Below are 16,659 nucleotides of genomic sequence, written 5' to 3' on the forward strand. Positions count from 1 at the left end.
AATAAATATTGAATTTTATATAAAGAAATTAGATGCCGCAATCTTAGTTTTACATTTTGCATAGCAAAAGTAAGTTTTAAAATCTTTATTCTATTTAAACTTGCATAATACATAAAACTTCAAAAAATAAAAACGTTTACACTATAATTATTACAACATAGCATTTACAAAGAATGATAACAGCAACAACGATATATCTGAGACCAACGTATGTAACGCGATGTATGCTAATAATTTCTTTATGCCAAATAATGTTTTAAAAAGATTGGTGGCTATTTTGAATTATTCGTATGTATATTAGGGTGTATGTGTTAGGGTCAGTGGCGTATCTAGGGTAGGGCAGGCAGGGCACGTGCCATGGGCGCCAGCCTGAAAGGGGCGCAAAAGAGGCTTGGTTGCGATACAATAAGCGAGAATTATATAAAATAAATTAAGAAATAATATATCATATAAAATAAATATATTATATAAAATAAAGTTTGTGTCATCATTTATTAAAAAATTGTAATTAAGCACTTTATATGGGGGAAGAGGGGCGCGAGATCGGTGTTTGCCCCAGGCGCTATTTACCCTAGGTACGCCACTGGTTAGGGTACGTCCGACAGTGTTTTTTTTATAAAAAAAAAACAGAATATTTAAAAAATAAATAATGAAACTAAATTAAATATAAAGATAAATAATATAATGAAATAATACTGGGTACGTCTATTGATGTATTTTATCACTTATAGAATATTATTATTATTTTTACCTCCTGATGATTGCAAAATAATAGATTTCGTCAAAAATTTATTAAGGGTGTTATTCATTAGGTACGTCCAAAAATTGTTATAAGTAAAGAAAATTTTCAATTATTTTTTTAACAAGCTAAATAAAAATTTAAAAAGATTTTTTATTATATATTAAAATAAAATTGGTTACGTCTATTGATTTGTTTAGGTAAATATTATTTATCAAGAATTGCTTAAACCTCCGGTTAAGATACTTTTATATACGTTTTAAAAATCGCTTTAAACAAGAACCATTGGTATTTTTATTTCACAATTGCCCGTAAATGTAAAACGCAAGCGTAGTACTTAAATCTTATTGATATATACTACTAACGATATATACTTTTTTAAAATTCAATTAATAATCGAATATAGTATAATTTATATTTTTGATATTTTTGGGTACGTCTTAAGACGTATTAGACGTACCCTAGATCCGCCCCTGAAATGTGTTGATTTTTCCAAAACTGTGTAAGTCCATGTGACTTAACAAGTTTTGGTTGAACTATAAAATCTACTAGCTAAAAAACTCTTCTATAACTGTTGGTTGTTGTGTTGTAACATCTTTTAATTTTACATAAAGTAAGTATTGTCTTTAAAAAATAACTGAACTTAGACTAAAGCCCTTTAATGATAATCTTAATTGAAGATAATCACATTAAACTTTTTATTTGTATTTATTTACAGTCATTCTTCAAATGCAGTGATTGAAAGCTTAATATGATTACAAAATACTTAATTTTAAACAACATTATTACAGAATAACATTAATAACAACATTAATTGCAACAATATGCAATAGTTTAAATCTCCAATGTATTATTTTTGGCTTTTTATTGAAAAATTTTCCAAAACACAATAAACAAGAACATTAACAGTTGCAATAAAATATAAAGTATCTACATGTAATAGTAGTTGACAAGACACACGTCTTAATAGTGATGTGATAGTATTAATATGTGGATTATGTCAAATAAAGCAAATTTAAATGATACAATGAACAGAAAATAAAAATACATTACATTTCAAAAAAATATAACAAAAAATATTAATAATAGAACAAACATCAGTTATAGGAAATTTTTACAAAAAAGATTCAGTGATATCATCATAGATCTGAACTTCCTCTCCTTCTCCTTCAACATTCGCTCCCAATACATCATTATAAAATGAAACTGCCACTAGTCAATTCTAGGTCGTTTAGGTTGAAAATTTGATTACTTAAAAAATTTTTATTACAAGATGTTCAGGACTATTATACAGACAATATTATGAAAAGAACAAATTGTTTGGTGTACGTCCTAATGAGAAAATCATTTTTTAAAGGGGATCAGGGCAACTCTTTCTCCCTCCCCTTGCCCCCTTTTATTTATTTTAAAAAAAAATTATACCATCTTAAAAAAAATCAAACTTATAAATATCTTGGTGTTCAAAAGATATGATCATATAAAGTAAAAATAGTCAAAGTGTTACTAAATTTAATATGTATGTATGTATATGCTTTAGTTAAAAGCCTATTTATTTGCAATTAAACTCCTATAATTAATATAGTTAACATGCCAAACAAACCAAGGGATCATTTCTCTTCAAGAAAAGTTATATGTGTTTGTTGTGGTGATAAGAACTTAAAATGTACTGAACTGGTAACTGGAAATCCTTTAATAATCTTGATTCAACTGTATGCCAACACTAACTATAAGCCGACACTTCTTTCCAACCCTGTTGGGTTATGTCCAAGCTGCAAGATTTATTTGTACTGTGCTAAAAAAGGGGAATCTTTATCACTGGTTACTTTAGAGAGGTGGTTGCTCACATCAGAGAGAATAAAATTACTTCCAAGGTTTAAAGGTAATACTTGTACTTGTACTTACTTATTCATATAATAAAAGCTATAGGTAACATAAATGAACATTTGTTTATATATATAAATATAGGTGATACAGTGTCAACATGTGATTGCCCGCTCTGTATCATGTCAAGAGATAAATCCAAATCCATAAACCTTCAGGTAATTTATAAAGAACTCATATATGTAGTTTATTTATTTACGTTTAAAACATTTATAAAGTTATAATTTTTATTATAGTTTAAATAAGTATATTTTAAATAAGTATAGTTTTTTATTTAGGATGTATTAAACATAAACATTCATGAACCTGAAGTACCAAAGGAGGTTATAGATAAAATTTGTTGTACTTGTTATCAAAGAATTGGATCTGGAATTCGACATCCCTGTAGTAAGAGAGACATTGTACAGAACCTAAAAATACTGCTAATGTCAACAGGTAAGAGCTTAATTATAGCTTTTTGTAAACCTAAATTTTTATGTAATCCTAAAACATATTTCCAAATTTTCAGGTTTAAAAACAGTTGAGCAAGTACTTAGCAAATCTCTGAAAGAAATTCAACAATTTAAAAATAATGAGTTAGACAACACTGTTACTTTGTCGACTGGAGGAACTCCTTTATGTCTGCAGATTGGGAAAAAGCCAACCCTTAAAACTATCTCTACCCAGACTTTCTATAATATCAAAAGAAAGCATGATATGTCAGACTGTACTATTAACTCAATAGCAATGGAATTAATAAAAGATTTGGGTAGATTAGGTGTGGAATCTAATTCTTCCAAAAAAATTAAGATATTGTCACGTGCTTTAGATAACTATTACTCAGTGGAAAAAGTGGAATTTTTATCCAAAAAAAAAGTTAAAGAAAATGAAACTATTGAAACCGTCATGAAAGATCTAGTGTATGTCAAAGATCCAATATCTCTGGTTAATCATGTTTGCACTGCTAGGATACTTGAAATTGGTAATGTTATTATTCGTGTAAGAATAGATAGTGGCCAAGGATCTTTGAAAGTTATTATGAATGTTTTTAACAGAGAAGTAAACTATGAATCCAAAGAAACCAAGAATACTGGAGTAAACAAAGTTATAATATTGGCTTTTGCCAAAAATGTTTGCGAAAACCACACAAATCTTCGAATTCTTATAGAAAAAACAAAGCTAAATGATTTAAAGTTTTACCTTGCTGCAGATCTTAAATTACTCAACATAGTTTTTTAGGTTTGTCAGGACACGGGGGAAAATATTCATGTTTATTTTGTGATGGTGATAAAATAAATCCCGGAGAACTGAGAACCTTTAATATGCTAAAAAACTTGTATAAAAACTTTGCTGAAAGTGGATTTAAAAAAAGCTCTATGCAACTCTTCAAGAATGTTATACATCCATGTCTCCTGGTTGAGTCTGGAGAGATGTATGTGCTTGATGTAATCCCTCCTCCAGAACTTCATTTGCTGATGAAGATTATAACAGAGATTTCAAATGTCTTGTGTAAGGAACCTGAAATTTTCAACCTAAACGACCTAGAATTGACTAGTGCTGCATTAGCTGGAATAGTAAAAAATGACATAAGTTTTCGCACATCATCAGCTTTAACTTTTTTAACTTTGTTTTCTGGGGTTATTTTAACAGCCTTTTCAAGCGCCTCGATTTTCTTCCCCTTAGCCAAAACTGTTACCATTGTTGGTTCAGCATTGTAGGTTGTCTGAACAAACAGTGCAGTTTTAGTATAGTTTAACACTCGCTGTTCTCTTATTAAGAATGGTAGCTTTGATTTTAAAATATTTTTTGTTACCAACTAAAAATCAAACATTTCCCAGTATATTCCAAATACGTGTAAAGTGCCAAATTCAGAAAAAATATCATAATATTCCTCTGGGGATAGAATATTTTCTTTTTTCCGAAGCATTTTCTCTATTCTTCCAAACACTCTATCTGGAGGCATATAACTATGCCCTCAAATAGGGAAAAAATAATCAATTTTTGTAAAAACTTTACTTTTTTTAATGAAATTCATCAGAGTGCTCATTACAACAGAGTTTTTATTTTGCGATGAGCAAGCATCTGAAAAAAGGCGTATAATTTTAGGACTCACTTCATTTTGACTGCACTCATCTTCAATCTTATCTAAGTAGTTCAATAATGCAGAAGCTACTTGATTGCTTCCGCGTCCACTTTGAGTCTCAAGCCATGTGTATATGTCCACATTTTGTTTGTCTTGTTTTGCACCCTGCCTTACAAATGTAAGGTTGTACAGCCATACCTGGCGAGCATAAAAAACTTCACCTACACTATGCTTGGGAAGTGGTTGATTTTGCTGCATATCAAAGGAAATAGTGATTGTATTAGGCTGAGTATTTCTTAACAGATCAAAAAACTTTGAAGCACGCAGTTTGTGGACTCACAAGTCAGTAATAAGCTTTTGCTTAGCAGCTGGTGTGCTTGCACTCTTAATTTCCATTTTCGTTGTCTCACAAAAAGAGCAGACATCAGTTCTAGGATTTCCAAAGCCTAAGTTGAATTTGGAAATGAACACTCGAGTAAACTTTGATAACGAAGCTTTTTCATGATGCTTAGATTTCCACGTACGCCACATTTTGGCAATAGACAGCTCTGGGGGAAGATACGACCTCAAACTTTAGCCTCTCCCATAATGACTTTCTCTGCATCGATAGGTAGCGATGAAGTTTGTGATGCTTTTTGTTATCCTTATATCGTTGAGACTCTGTCTGGATCCACCTCTGGTCTCTTTAATAACAGAGCTTTCATTCTGGGCGTAGTTGCGCTGTATTCTCTGAATACGGTCTGCAGAACAACATGTAATCGATCTAAATGATTTAGAACATATAGGCACTAGGTCACCTGCACTGTTGCGCACAGTGTAGTTAAGTATTTGCCGGCGTGTTTTAGTCTGCAATGCCTTACGATGTCTTTTTCTAGATGGCATTTTACTCGACACATGCCTTAGAATGAACTTGTCTTGCTCAATCTTTTCTCCACATTAGTAAAATGCATCGAAAAATCCTAAAAACAAAAGAAAATATAATTAAATATAATATAAATTATATTACAATTTTATTATATTAAATTTAAATATTAACATTAAAATATTATAAATATAAAACCATTTTTATAATAAACAATAGTACTTTATTAAAAACTAATAAAATATATACTATATTAATAATAAAATATAAAGGTCTAATCCTTAAAACAAAAAGTTATTTTTTTCAATAATAACTAGACTCGATTATATTACTATAACTATAACTATTAGACTACTGTCTAATAGTAGATCTACTAATATTAGAAGAGACCAACCTTGTAAATCTTTCGAAACTAGGTCACCAGCCCTACACTGGCCATTACGATGTTGGCAGCTTAGTATTGGCACTTTATCGATCATTTTATATTTTGTACTCTTATCTTTTGTTTTCTGCCATTCTTTAATTCTTTTTCGTCCTCTACCGGGTGTTACTGGGGAAGCCAATTCGGCGGACATGTAATCGGCGCACCCCCCTTAAGTTCGGTAAAACCGACAGTTTACGAGTTAAATACGAGTTGCAAAAAACGATTTATGGGAAATTCTTTACGATCTTTTTAATTACGTTTTAATATTTCACTCAAGCTTAACTTTTTCAAACATTTGAAGATGTCTCCTCTGACATATTTTATTGAACTAATTAATAAAGAATATTTAATAAGATTTCTACAGCACCACAGAATAATGGATTCTCAGAACTATTGTGAATGTGGACATGCTATGAATGTTCAAAAGTATAATCGCTGTCAAGTAAATATTTTTGAAAAGTCTTAAACTTTTAGTTAATGAGTGTTGTTGTTTACTTTTGCTTTGTTTAAAGGTTTTTTATGTTTTGATTTTTTTTGTTTAATATAAATAATAAAGATAAACAAAGCTTTTTTAAGCTTTAACTTTTTTGTATTAATTTTGTTATCAGATAAATAGATTTATCAAGTTTACTTTTCATTTAGGATAAACATATCTGGAGATGTTGCAAATGTAAGAGGACAAAAACAATAAGAATTGGTTTTTTTCAAAGTTCTTCTTCACTTAGTGTTATGAGCCCGCAACAAGATACAATATTAAATATTAGGCTTTAATCGAATATATAAAGTCACTACAATAACGACAACAAAGTTAAAAACGCAAGGAATAAACATAATTAATAAATACGGTTCGCTGAAGCGTTAAACCATAAAGAAAGGGAAATGACGTATTTAGATCAGAGCTTTTAATATACAACAGCCTTCTCCGCTTCTTTTTTTTTTTTAATAAGAATTTTGAATTAATGAGTGATGTAATCGTTTAGGTATTTTGGTTTTTTAACATTTCGTCCGGATCTTGAAAATTTTTTGTTTTGTGTTTCTACGGTAGCAGGGCTTTGAGAAACAAACTGGCCGGGTGTGCCTATTTCTGGTGCATTGATATTTGTGGTGCCATCCATTGAAGAGTTCTCAAGATCATTATGTGGGGTTAAAACTATTTCACTGGTTCCGTTTGATGCGTGCCGCCTTTGATTTTCCTGATTGTAGGTATTAATATCAATAGATATTTGGTCTTTACATAATTCAACGGATTGTTGTTGGACCGGCTCTGCATTACTAGATTCTGCCGATGAGTCATTCTCCAGAAGTGGAGCAAGATCTCTGGTCGATACTGTGTCAATCTTGCCATTTTAAAATCTGACGCGTGCAAAATAGGGAGATGTTGTTTCTATCAGCTGGACTTTGTCAACGAGTGGATCTCCCTTCTGTCTGATTTGCCGTCTGTAAAGGATTACAGAATCCTGCTAAGCTAGAAAATCTGGTAGTACGGTACCTACAATGGATGAACGTTGGAAGTTCATCATCCTTTGATGTGGTGTTTCATTGGTGGCAGTACAAAGTAGTCCTCTTACTGAAGATAGAGCCATTTGTAAGACTACTTCCCACTTTTCTTTTCCCAGATTTAATGTTTTTAGGGCTAGACTAATTGCTTTTAATATAGTACCGTTTGTCCTTTCACATTGCCCATTGCCTTGTGGGTGATAGGGAGTAGTTCTGGTTTTGATGACACCATTTCTTTCAAGAAATTTTTGAAGTTTTACGCTTTCAAATTGTGTCCCCCGATTTCTGTGTATTGAAGATGGTGAACCAAATAATGAGAATAGGCTGAGGAGATGACGTATAACAGTATCTGCAATTATATCGTTACACGGAAACGCAAATGGGTATCGTGAGTATTCGTCAACTATCACGAGCATGTATTTATTTGCTGTAGTGGATTGTAGGGGACCAACAAAGTCCATGGATAAACGTTCCTACGGTCTAGTTGACTGAACAAGACGACCTGTTGGAGGCTTGTAGAAACGTGGTTTAATTTCGTTGCATGTGGTACAGTTCTTAGTTAGTTGCTTAATTTCTGTGGTCGAATAAGGTAAGTTTGGGCTTTTGCAATAATGTAGCATTCTTTTAACTCTCGGGTGACATAGTTGGGAGTCGATATAGTGTAATGTTCTTGAGGTACTTTGTAATGAACAACATCGGGAGAGGGCGTCAGCTGCAGTATTTTCGTGGCCCGGTCTATATGAGATTGTATAGTTGACGTCTGCCAATTCTAAGCGCCAGCGAGTAAGTTTATCGTTTTTGATTTTCGTTGACCCCTGTTTGCTAAAAATAAGTGATATTGATCTTTGGTCTGTTACAATGTTAACGAGTGGAACCGAGTTGATTAGATGTTTCCATCTTCTGCAGCATTCCACTATAGCTGCAGCTTCTTTCTCAACAATCGCATGTTTCTTTTCGGCATTTGTTAGTGTTCTTGAAAAGAAAGCCACTGGCCTGCCTAGCTGTAGTAATGTACCTCCAAGGGCTTTGTCGGAAGCGTCTGTTTCTATAGTTAGCGGGAGTTTAAAGTCAGGGGAGGCCAGGCATTAGGGTGGTCCATTTTAAACTTTTTTTTGAAATTTCAATCGGGGTTTTTACTAGTAGTAAAATTTGATCTAAAAACCCTAAATACAAAAAATTTTGAATTTAGGACAATTTTTAGATCCCCCACAAAACATTGGAAGTTAGAATAACGGATTGCGCAAGTGTTGCGCAACTTTTTTATTCACTAATTGTTATAGTTACTTAGTGGGGTTTAAACAATTTAATTATTAACTATTAGAAAACAATTATACAAAATTTTATTAATTTACGACTATTTGTACATATCCCACAAAAGATTTATTGAAATACTAATAAGTATACAATTAATAACTTCACTGAAATTTTATTTGTTTGTTTGTTGAAAATTAATTTCAATTGATTTCTTTGAGAAATATGCACCTTTAAAGCTGTTTCGATGCTTTTCCACAACTTGAGCAAGTTGTTCTCTTTCTACTGGATCAAAACATTTGTCTTTGATGTCTCCTATAAGCTTGATACCTCGCTCTGCAATATCGTTGACACAAGAAAGATTGCATACAAATTTTTTTGCGGCGTTAAAGTCCTCGAATTTGTTCCAATGTTCTGATGGAACGTTTAGCCATTCTTGGGGTCTGTTTAATTTTAACAAATGAAAAAGCAACCATGACTTTTCGCCAATAAAAGACGATAAAAAAGGTTTTTCTTCGTTGCGCCAAATAATAATCGGAGTCTTCGGTTTATATGGAGTAAATACTTTAGGTCTTGGTAAGTTTATAAGTTTCTGACCCATCATAGTCTTTTCTGCATAACTCACAGAGTCGTCGAACAAGGAAAAAACTACTAGCTCCTCAGATAAGTATCCAAGGTGTCTTTCAAAAGACTTGATGGTTTCCTCTGCACTTTCAAGGCCGATTGATTTAAACTTCCTCATTAAATAAAAGAAATGCAGGTCATTAGCTGGAGCAGCAGAAGTAATAGCAGATTGAAGAAAGTACTTTGCGTAAAAAAGACAAATGTACTCAGCCATCCTCTCAACCTTTCTTGCTTCTTCATCAGTAAGTTCAAAAGTACGAGATAGTAGGAATATTTTTGTATAATAAATGGCTTTTGACATCCACCTTGCATGATGATCAGAACCAGCATACCGAATGCGGAAACCTCTTTTAATATGTCCACCGAAAAAAAATAGAGTAAGCTCCACTAGTTCGCGATAGTCCTCACGAGGGAATGTTTTTCTCTCCAAGCAATCCATTGCCCATTTCTTTACTTCAAGTGCTTGTTGAAATAAAAAACTATTTTGATCATGAGGCCAGTCCCACACTCTAAGTTCTTTTATATTCTTGTTAAGGTTATGAAATTCTTCTTTGAACCTTTCAAACAACTGAACTCTTGGTGATTTGTTCGGACCACAAATAGCATTTGATGTTGCTTTTATAAAGAGCTCTGGAATATGATGTCTACATTCAAGTCGGAGTAGAGAACGACCAATTTGCTTCTCAATTAGAATTGCAGCTCCATTATATGCTCCACTGTTTGCAGATGTTGTATCATAGACAAGTGCAACAACAGATGCTTTTAATTGCCATTTATCAACTAGGTTCATCACTGAACAACATTGCGTTTGACCAGTCCCGTCAGCAATTTTAGGAGTACCTAGCAATTTAGGAGGTGGCCCTGCATAAACAGCATGTCGCTCTTCCTTTTTTCCAGCAGCTTGCTTGAAAGTTTTTCCATCCCAATGAATTTCCAAATATTCAGGTGGAATCCAAGTTTTTTCAATTAATTTAGCTTCTTCAATTCTGTTAGCTGATCTTGCTCTATGAACTGATGATTTAGAAAGCGTAACATCGTTTAAAGCTGCTCCACCTAATGCTAAAGTCTTTCCCAAAATAAGTAGCTGTTGTCTTTCACTAATACCGGATCCATCAGCAATTGTACACGTTTCTTTTAATAGTTCTCTTTTTGAAATTTTCATCGTTATCGCTGATTTGCAATGTTTTTTTTTCTCTTTCACTGAAAAACTTTTATCTCTTTCATCTTCTTGCGTAATATCTGAAGAAAATTTGTCGCCCTCGTTGACTTCATTATTATCAGTAATGGTTAAACATTGAGTTGCTGTTTCTTAATATGAAGCAATTCCTTTCTTTTCTTTCTTTCCTGATACTGTAGTTTGATGTAGCGTTGTGGCTCTTTTTCAGCAAGTATTTTGTCAACTCCAGCCATTGAGCCCACTTGAGGAAACTTTCGTTGGCTTTTTAGAAATTCCCAGTCAATAAGCCACTCGTCGTTACCAGAGTGTTTCAGCAATGTGTAAGTGTCTGTATGTGATATATCAAACAGACTGTCCAGTTTAATTGTAAAAGATGTAGCTTTTTGCTTTACTTTTCTTTCTTTTTTTCAGTGTCTCATATTCTTTTACCAAACGGACAACCTGATCAGCACAGTCCTTCTTGTTATGCTTCGTTGGAATACGAGCAGGTAACCAAAAATTTTCAACAATTTCGCTAACTAGATGATTTGCAATGAGTCTTGTTTCTTTTCTAGGATTTTTTTCTCTCTCAAAAAGATATTTTTGCAATACAGCTCTATTCAATGGTAGCTTTCCTCCTTTAAAGTTTTCTAAGGAAAAACCAACAATCCAATGATTTAAACGAGAAGAACGTCTGCTTTTTTTATCGGCTGGAATATGTTGAATGTAGTGAACGTTTTTTTCCTGATCTAAGTACTGACTCTTCTGCATCAATAGATACATTATTTTCAAAACTTTTACTAGGTCTACCAATCTTCTTTAGTATGGGAGCCATTGTCCTGGTTTAATACAAGACTGAAGCTTGTAATATAAGCGCTGTTATTGACTATACGTTTAGATATATACTTTGCAACGTTAAAATGATACAGAATAAGGTTCATTTAAAGCGTTGTAAATTAAACTTATTAACGTTGCGGCAAGTTTTTAAGAACTATTGTTGTCTCAAGAGAATTAAGACTTAATCACTTCCTTAAATGCAATTTCACAATATTAAATTCATAATGGAACGAAAGTATCGATATTGTAATGTTTGAAATGTATTGGAATAAGAGTAACTAAACTGAATTATGTTACGCAATATCTGTGGTGTTTTAAAACAAATCTCTTGTGGGATAAGTACAATAAGTCGTAAATTTACAAATTTTTGTAGAATTATTCCTTAGTGATTGTCAAATAAATTGTGTGAACCCCATTAAGAAAAAACAACAGTTTGTTAGTAAAAACTTTGCGCAACACTTGCGCAATTCATTACTTGAACTTCCAATGTCTTGTGGGGGATGTAAAATTCGTTCTAAATTCGAAATTTTTGGTATTTAGCGTTTTTAGATAAAATGTCATCGCTGGTAAAAGCCCCGGTTAAAATTTCAAAAAAAAGTTTAAAATGGACCACCCTAGCCAGGCATGCTTCAACTAGTTTATTTTTAAGCGTTTTGATTGCTAATTTGGCATGTGTGGTTAGGCCCCGAGATGAAAAATCTTTCCTTGCTTCAATAAGTGGCAGAGTTAGTTCGGTGCAGTTTTGAATCCATTTGGCGTAATATGCAAAAAATCCAATCATTCTATTTAGTTCTCGTAAAGTTCGTGGATCTGGCATATTCATTAAGGCTTCGTATCTCTTAGGGTCGGGTTTTATGGTACCGTTCTCAATATTTGAGTTTTTTTGAAATTACTCTTTTCCATGTTTATCTCTATATTGACATCTTTAGCCGCGTTTAGGAACCTCTTTAGGTTTATGTCATGCTCATGGTCATCTTTTCCACCAATAATCAAATCGTCAAGGTAAGCATAGGTGTTTTCCAGCTCTTTGGTTTGGATAAATTCGTCCATTACTCGTTGAAAGATTGGCACAGCATTAGTGCAATCAAAAGGTAATCTTTTGAATTCGTAAAGTCTACCAATAATCAAATGCAGTTAGTTTATAGTCTTCTGGTCGTATTTTTACCTGATGGTATGCTGATTTGAGGTCAATAGTACTAAAAACTTTATTGGCTGCTATTTTAAGTAACATGTCGTCAATTCGTGGTGTTGGGTATGAATCTAATGGCGTGTGTAAGTTAATTGTATTTGAATAATCGATAACTAAGCGATTTTTGTGCCCTGAAGATACCACAAAGCATTGAGCACGCCAAGGGCTGCGGCTTACTTGAATGATATTTTGTTTTAGCATGCGGTTGATTTCTTCAGTTAAAAATGGGATATTTTTGCTCCGTCGTGATTTCGTTGAGATTAATTTTATTGATATCTACTCCAGGTATTAATGCATATGTGTTACATATCATGCTGTTTGTAGCAAGACAAAATTTGAGTGGTTCTTTATTTCCTTTAAAGCTGATAATTACGGAAGAATGTTGTGACAGAACGTCCATTCCGATAATTACAGGCGCCACCAAGTTGTCAACAACACGAAACTGTGCTTTTAGCTTTACGCGAACCATTAGTAATGAACCTCGAAAAATTCCTTTTACTTTTAGAGTGGAGTGATCTGCCAGTGAAACCTGTGAAGTGCACCGATTGTCGTAGACAAGGTTCCATTGCATAAGAAGTTCGGAAGTAATGAATGATTTGTCTGAGCCGGTATCCAATAATGCTTGAGTCTTATTTTTGTTTATGGTGACGTCAAGTAATCTACTTGGTGAGTTAATTGCGGCTATGGCCGAAGATAGTTGTGTACTCTCATCCTCGTCGTCTGTGCATTTTTCGTTAATTGCGGCTGTTTTAGCGTAATTTTTTTTTGCTTTTGACAGACAGACGGTTGACCATTAACTTTTTCTTTGACAGTTTGTACAGGTAGAGTTACGTCCTGGGCATTTTACTTTTGGGTGTAACTTACCACCGCACCAAAAACAAGGTTTGATAATTGCTTGATTTTTCGTAGCAGCAAAATTTGGTAGTACGGTGGAAGCCGTTGTTGTTGTTAAATTGAGAGCATCTTCGGCTGCCAGTTCCATAGTAAGTGCTGTTTTATAAAGTACATCTACAGTATCGGACAAAACATGGTGGACAAACTCAAATTTAGAACAAAAGTTAATCAAAAACTAAAAAGAACTAGTAAAACAATTGTACATATTAATTTTTAAATAGTTTATTATGTTCTTAACAAAATTTAAAACGTTTGAATCATACTAAGAATCACAAAAAAAATTTATAACACATTTTTTTCAACAAACTACATTTTTCCTTGGACAAAACAAGGTGGAAAAATCAAAACGAAGCTTTTTTTTATAAGATTTCATTGTCTTTATTCAATTTACGCATTCTTTTGTTTTCACTTTTATCCTAACATTACTCTAAAATAACAAAATAGATTTTGGAACGTCTGGCCAATTATTTTTTCAATTAAACTAAAAATAGATTTAACTCGTGATATATGGGGTAAATTGCAACTTAAAATGGCTTACGACAAATTAGGAAGTGTTTTACGTGAAAATATTATTAAAGATTTTAAAAGCGGAAAACGTCAAGCTGAAATTTGTAGAAAATATAATATAGCTAAATCGACTGTAAGCAAAACTGTCAAATCATTTGGATCTCGTGACTGCTATAAAACAAACCATCGGGGCGGACGTCCAAGAAAAACAACACAAAGACTAGATCGAATAATTGTTAAAGAGCTTAAAAAAGATCCATTATTGTCATCCACAAAATTAACCGAAAAACTTGAACTACAAATCTCTAATCGCACTGTGCGACGAAGAGCTAACGAAGCGAAATTGTTTTCTCGAATGCCTGCCAAGAAACCGCTAACTTCCTTTAAAAATAGAAAGCTAAGACTTGCGTTTGCCAAAGCACACCAAAATTGGACTGTAGACCAGTGGAAAAACATACTTTTTAGTGATGAATCAAAATATAACCTTTTTGGAAGCGACGGCAAGAAGCGAGTCTGGAGACCAAAGAACACCAGATTCAATACTAAATATACCAAGAAGAGTGTTAAGCATGGAACGTCTGCTATAGTTTGGGGTTGTTTCTCAGCACTAGGAACTGGTCCTATTCACAAAATTAATGGAATTATGGACCGCCTTGTTTACAAAGATATAATGGAAGATGTTATGTTACCACATGCTGAATGGGAGATGCCCCTAAAATGGATTTTTCAACAGGATAATGATCCCAAACATACGTTCAAGGACAAGAATATCACCATAATGGAGTGGCCTGCACAAAGCCCTGACTTGAATCCCATAGAAAATTTGTGGGAAATAATTGACAATAAGATTGAGCGTGCAAATGTGAAGACCAGTGAGGAATTATTTGAACAAATCGAGAAGGCCTGGCGAGAGATTGATATGAGAATTGTTGACTCATTAATTGCGTCTATGCCCCGAAGAATGAAAGAAGTAATTAAAAGTAAAGGAGGTCCTACCAAATATTAAGTTAACTTTTGAAGTTTTTTGAAAAATAACAAGTTAATTTTTGAATTTTTTTGAATTTTCAATCGATTTTTTGAATGCCCACCTTGTTTTGTCCAAAGAAAAATGTAGTTTGTTAGGGAAAATGTGTTTTAAAACTTTTTTTGGTGATTTTTAGTATGATTCAAAACTTTTAAGTTTTGTTAACAACATAATAAACTACATAAAAAATAATATGTTCAATTGTTTTACTAGTTTTTTTTAGTTTTTGATCAACTTTTGTTCTAAATTTGAGTTTGTCCACCATGTTTTGTCCGATACTGTAGATTTTCTTCTGTAGATTCTAGTAGTCGCTGTCAAATAGTTGGTGAGAAAATTCCTGCAATAAAAGCATCGCATATTAATGGACTTCTATGTTGATCGGCGGTGAGAGACTGTGTAGGACACTTTCTGGCAAACTGCTTTAGGTTGCACATAAAGTTTTCGACTGATTTGCCCTCCTGTTGTTTAAGCGATCGAAGTTTGTGACGCATCATGATAGCCGTTGACCGTTTTTGAAACTTTTGGTCAAGTATTGTTATTGCTTCGTTGAATGAGGTTGAATCTTGAATTAATGTAAAGGCTTTAACTCCGCATAAAACAAATAAAACTTCAAGTTTACTATCTGCTGGTATAACTGCTTTTTTTAAATAAATAGCTAGCATCTTTTTCCAATAAATATAATCATTTTCGCTCGGATCGTCACTAAGAACTTTTTTAAATATTTTGGCATCCATTTTTATATATATTCGATTAAATTGTTATGAGCCCGCAACAAGATACAATATTAAATATTAGGCTTTAATCGAATATATAAAGTCACTACAATAACGACAACAAAGTAAGTTAAAAACGCAAGGAATAAACATAATTAATAAATACGGTTCGCTGAAGCGTTTAACCATAAAGAAAGGGAAATGACGTCTTTAGATCAGAGCTTTTAATATACAATACTTAGTATTAGCGATGTTCTACAACTTATGTTCTTATGGGTTGCAGAGGTCCCTGTTACAACAGCCAGTGATATAGTTGGTGTTTGCAGCAATACATCAATTCAGTGGTACCAGCATTTCAGGGACATCTGTTCCTTTAAACTAATCGATGTTGCTTATATAAATCAGTTAGGTGGCCCTGGCCATGTTGTTGAAATAGACTAGTCATTGATATTTAAAAGAAAGAACAATGTAGGGCATGTTGTTGAACAACATTGGGTATTTGGAGCATATGATGTAACAAATAAAAAAAGGATATTTAACCCATGTAGAGGATCGATCTGCTGCATTATTGACTCCCTTAATTCAAAGATGGGTGGCTGTTGGTTCTACCATTCATTCTGATCAATGGGCTGCCAACAATAATTTGAAAAACATAGGCTATAACCATCTGAGAGTAAACTACACAACTAACTTTGTTGATCCTGTAATCCAAGCAACATCAAACCATGTTGAAGCCTTTTGGAGTCGAATAAAGAGAAGATTGAAGTTTGTTTGCGGATTAAAAGGTGATTTAAAGTGGAGTCGACTTGATGAAGCTATATACAGGGAGTATTTTTCTTTCAAGTCTGAGAATCTTTGGCAAAACTTTACACTTTATTTGCAACATATACATGACAAGTATCCTCTTTAATGAAATAAAAAAAAGTATTTTCAGTTTATTTTGCTTTATTAGAGTTTATAAAAAGTATTTTCGGTATAAAATTTAGTTGAAGAATGAAA

General features: G+C 33.0%; 1 long non-coding RNA gene and 2 pseudogenes across 2 annotated transcripts; 2 read left to right on the forward strand and 1 right to left on the reverse strand.

Moving 5' to 3' along the window:
• The first annotated feature begins 1,920 nt into the window (after window positions 1-1,920).
• Window positions 1,921-4,317, forward strand: LOC149882482 (uncharacterized; annotated as a pseudogene). Its single transcript, XR_016456306.1, has 4 exons — window positions 1,921-2,618; window positions 2,705-2,778; window positions 2,899-3,055; window positions 3,129-4,317. The product of XR_016456306.1 is annotated as an uncharacterized LOC149882482 (transcript).
• LOC149882483 (uncharacterized) lies at window positions 3,249-6,402 on the reverse strand. Its single transcript, XR_016444570.1, has 2 exons — window positions 5,939-6,402; window positions 3,249-5,641 (listed from the first exon to the last, which is right to left on the reverse strand). It is a non-coding gene; the product is annotated as an uncharacterized LOC149882483 (long non-coding RNA).
• LOC149882484 (uncharacterized) lies at window positions 6,171-16,570 on the forward strand (annotated as a pseudogene).
• Window positions 16,571-16,659: the final 89 nt, after the last annotated feature.

The sequence above is a fragment of the Hydra viridissima genome, unplaced genomic scaffold (assembly GCF_058129835.1).
Source record: "Hydra viridissima isolate aposymbiotic clone 2 unplaced genomic scaffold, HvirCarnegie_v1 scaffold_10, whole genome shotgun sequence".
In the NCBI taxonomy this organism is placed as follows: domain Eukaryota; kingdom Metazoa; phylum Cnidaria; class Hydrozoa; order Anthoathecata; family Hydridae; genus Hydra; species Hydra viridissima.